Source organism: Passer montanus, unplaced genomic scaffold (genome assembly GCF_014805655.1).
Source record: "Passer montanus isolate IOZ18808 unplaced genomic scaffold, ASM1480565v1 scaffold503, whole genome shotgun sequence".
NCBI classification, from domain to species: domain Eukaryota; kingdom Metazoa; phylum Chordata; class Aves; order Passeriformes; family Passeridae; genus Passer; species Passer montanus.
Window position 1 is genome coordinate 1 of NW_024369964.1, and position 4,619 is coordinate 4,619.

Below are 4,619 nucleotides of genomic sequence, written 5' to 3' on the forward strand. Positions count from 1 at the left end.
AGGGGTACCCGGTTTGTGGGTTCCAGTTTCGGGGTTCCCGTTTCGGGGTTCCCATTTTGGGGGTTCCCCAGTTTGTGGGTGCCCGTTTTGGGGTCCCGTTTCGGGGTTCCCGTTTCAGAGTTCCCCAGTTTGTGGGTTCCAGTTTGTGGGTTCCCATTTCGGAGTTCCCATTTTGGGGGTTCCCCAGTTTGTGGGTGCCCGTTTTGGGGTCCCGTTTCGGGGTTCCCGTTTCAGAGTTCCCCAGTTTGTGGGTTCCAGTTTGTGGGTTCCCATTTCGGAGTTCCCATTTTGGGGGTTCCCCAGTTTGTGGGTGCCCGTTTTGGGGTCCCGTTTCGGGGTTCCCCATTTTGGGGTCCCGTTTGGGGTCCCGTTTCGGGGTCCCGTTTCGGGGTCCCGTTTGGGGGTTCCCATTTGGGGGTTCCCGTTTGGGGTTCCCATTTGGGGGTTCCCATTTCGGGGTTCCCATTTGGGGGTTCCCGTTTGGGGGTGCCGTTTGGGGGTCCCGTTTTGGGGGTTCCCGTTTGGGGTCCCGTTTGGGGGTTCCCCAGTTTCGGGGTCCCGTTTCGCTGTTCCCGTTTGGGGTCCCGTTTGGGGGTTCCCCAGTTTCGGGGTCCCGTTTCGCTGTTCCCGTTTGGGGGTTCCCGTTTCGGGGTGCCGTTTGGGGGTTCCCCAGTTTCGGGGTCCCGTTTGGGGGTTCCCGTTTGGGGGTTCCCGTTTGGGGGCTCCCCAGTTTGGGGTCCCGTTTGGGGGTTCCCGTTTGGGGGTTCCCGTTTGGGGGTCCCGTTTGGGGGTTCCCGTTTGGGGTCCCGTTTGGGGTCCCGTTTGGGGGTTCCCCAGTTTGGGGCCCCGTTTGGGGGCTCCCCAGTTTGGGGTGCCGTTTGGGGCGCGGCTCACCTGGGGAAGGTGCGGCCGATGCCCTGGCCCTGGCTCCAGCCCATGCCCCGCAGCATGGCCAGCCCGAACTGCCCCACGGGCACGGCCTCGTAGTCCTGGGGGGTCTGCGGCACACGGGGGGCTCGGGGGGGCCCAAAGGGCCCCTGGGCCGCGCCATCGCCCGCCGCCATCTTCCGCCGCGGGGCCCTGTGGGAGAGAGAGCGCTGCTTCGGCCGGACTACAACTCCCAGCAGCCTTTGCGGCCCCGCGGGCCTTGCGGCCGCTGATTGGTGCAGCCCCCACCTATCGGTGCTGCCGCCGCGACATGCCCCGCCCCCTCCCCGCGCGCTGCGGTCGCTGATTGGCCGAGCCGCCCGTCGCTCAGCCCGTCCCGCCGCCGCTCGCGCCCGCCGGCCTCGCGCGCGTTGCCGTGGCGACCCCGCGGCGGTACCGGGGGAGGGGCGGGGCACTGGGGGGACTGGGAGCACTGGGATGATGCTGGGAGCACTGGGGGGCACTCGGGGGTTACTGGGAGCACTGGGATGATGCTGGGAGCACTGGGACGTTACTGGGAGGGCACTGGGAACACTGGGGGGTCACTGGGGTGTTACTGGGAGCACTGGGTGGCTATACTGGTTATACTGGGAGCGCTGGGATGTTACTGGGAGGTCACTGGGGGGGTTACTGGGAGCACTGGAATTTTACTGGTGCGTTACTGGGAGCACTGGGGGGTTACTGGGAGCACTGGGATGATGCTGGGAGGTTACCGGGGTGTTACCGGGAGGGCACTGGGAGAGCACTGGGAACACTGGGGAGTCACTGGGATGTTACTGGGACCACTGGGAGGGCACTGGGATGTTACTGGGAGGGCACTGGGGGGGGGACTGGGAGAGGAACTGGGAGGGACTGGGGGACACTGGGAGGGCACTGGGAGGGACTGGGGGGGACTGGGAGAGGAACTGGGAGGGACTGGGGGACACTGGGAGGGCACTGGGAGGGACTGGGGGGGACTGGGAGAGGAACTGGGAGGGACTGGGGGACACTGGGAGGGCACTGGGAGGGACTGGGGGGGACTGGGAGAGGAACTGGGAGGGACTGGGGGACACTGGGAGGGCACTGGGAGGGACTGGGGGGGACTGGGAGAGGAACTGGGAGGGACTGGGGGACACTGGGAGGGCACTGGGAGGGACTGGGGGGGACTGGGAGAGGAACTGGGAGGGACTGGGGGACACTGGGAGGGCACTGGGAGGGACTGGGGGGGACTGGGAGAGGAACTGGGAGGGACTGGGGGACACTGGGAGGGCACTGGGAGGGACTGGGGGGGACTGGGAGAGGAACTGGGAGGGACTGGGGGACACTGGGAGGGCACTGGGAGGGACTGGGGGGGACTGGGAGAGGAACTGGGAGGGACTGGGGGACACTGGGAGGGCACTGGGAGGGACTGGGGGGGACTGGGAGAGGAACTGGGAGGGACTGGGGGACACTGGGAGGGCACTGGGAGGGACTGGGGGGGACTGGGAGAGGAACTGGGAGGGACTGGGGGACACTGGGAGGGCACTGGGAGGGACTGGGGGGGACTGGGAGAGGAACTGGGAGGGACTGGGGGACACTGGGAGGGCACTGGGAGGGACTGGGGGGGACTGGGAGAGGAACTGGGAGGGACTGGGGGACACTGGGAGGGCACTGGGAGGGACTGGGGGGGACTGGGAGAGGAACTGGGAGGGACTGGGGGACACTGGGAGGGCACTGGGAGGGACTGGGGGGGACTGGGAGAGGAACTGGGAGGGACTGGGGGACACTGGGAGGGCACTGGGAGGGACTGGGGGGGACTGGGAGAGGAACTGGGAGGGACTGGGGGACACTGGGAGGGCACTGGGAGGGACTGGGGGGGACTGGGAGAGGAACTGGGAGGGACTGGGGGACACTGGGAGGGCACTGGGAGGGACTGGGGGGGACTGGGAGAGGAACTGGGAGGGACTGGGGGACACTGGGAGGGCACTGGGAGGGACTGGGGGGGACTGGGAGAGGAACTGGGAGGGACTGGGGGACACTGGGAGGGCACTGGGAGGGACTGGGGGGGACTGGGAGAGGAACTGGGAGGGACTGGGGGACACTGGGAGGGCACTGGGAGGGACTGGGGGGGACTGGGAGAGGAACTGGGAGGGACTGGGGGACACTGGGAGGGCACTGGGAGGGACTGGGGGGGACTGGGAGAGGAACTGGGAGGGACTGGGGGACACTGGGAGGGCACTGGGAGGGACTGGGGGGGACTGGGAGAGGAACTGGGAGGGACTGGGGGACACTGGGAGGGCACTGGGAGGGACTGGGGGGGACTGGGAGAGGAACTGGGAGGGACTGGGGGACACTGGGAGGGCACTGGGAGGGACTGGGGGGGACTGGGAGAGGAACTGGGAGGGACTGGGGGACACTGGGAGGGCACTGGGAGGGACTGGGGGGGACTGGGAGAGGAACTGGGAGGGACTGGGGGACACTGGGAGGGCACTGGGAGGGACTGGGGGGGACTGGGGAGGCCTGAGAGAGCAGTGGGTGGCACCAGGAGGGTACTGGGGACACTGGGAGGGTACTGGGGACACTGGGAGCACTGAGGGGGGGCACCAAGAGCACTGGGTGGCACCAGGAGGGTACTGGGGGGCACTGGGAGCACTGGGAGCACTGGGTGTCCCCGTGTCCCCGGTGTCCCCGGTGGCCCCGGTGGCACTGGGAGCACTGGTGGCACTGGGAGCACTGGGTGTCCCCGGTGGCCCCGGTGTCCCAGGAGGGTACTGGGGACACTGGGAGGGTACTGGGGACACTGGGAGCACTGAGGGGGGGCACCAAGAGCACTGGGTGGCACCAGGAGGGTACTGGGGGGCACTGGGAGCACTGGGAGCACTGGGTGTCCCCGTGTCCCCGGTGTCCCCGGTGGCCCCGGTGGCACTGGGAGCACTGGTGGCACTGGGAGCACTGGGTGTCCCCGGTGGCCCCGGTGTCCCCGGTGGCACTGGGAGCACTGGTGGCACTGGTGGCACTGGGTGGCCCCGGTGGCCCCGGTGGCCCCGGTGGCACTGGTGGCACTGGTGCAGTGTCCCCCCGCAGGCCCTGCGGTCCCCCCTGCGCCCGTGGCTGTCACCAGCTTCGTGGGGCCTGAGCCCCGGGACCTGCTGCCCGCCGGTACTGGGGGCACTGGGAGCACTGGGAGGGACTGGGAGGGAACTGGGAGCACTGGGAGAGTACTGGGGGGGCACTGGGAGGGCACCGGGGGGGGCATTGGGGCCACTGGGGGGGCACTGGGAGCACTGAGTGGCTATACTGGCTGTTACTGGTTGTACTGGGAATGCTGGGTGGCTATACTGGTTATACTGGGGAGCACTGGGAGCACTGGATGGCTGTACTGGGTGGCTATACTGGTCATACTGGGAGCACTGGGTGGCTGTACTGGGTGGCTATACTGGTCATACTGGGAGCACTGGATGGCTGTATTGGGTGGCTATACTGGTCATACTGGGAGCACTGGGTGGCCATACTGGCTGTTACTGGTCATACTGGTGCTACTGGGAGCGCTGGGTGGCTGTACTGGGTGGCTATACTGGTCATACTGGGAGCACTGGATGGCTGTATTGGGTGGCTATACTGGTCATACTGGGAGCACTGGGTGGCCATACTGGCTGTTACTGGTCATACTGGTGCTACTGGGAGCGCTGGGTGGCTGTACTGGGTGGCTATACTGGTCATACTGGGAGCACTGG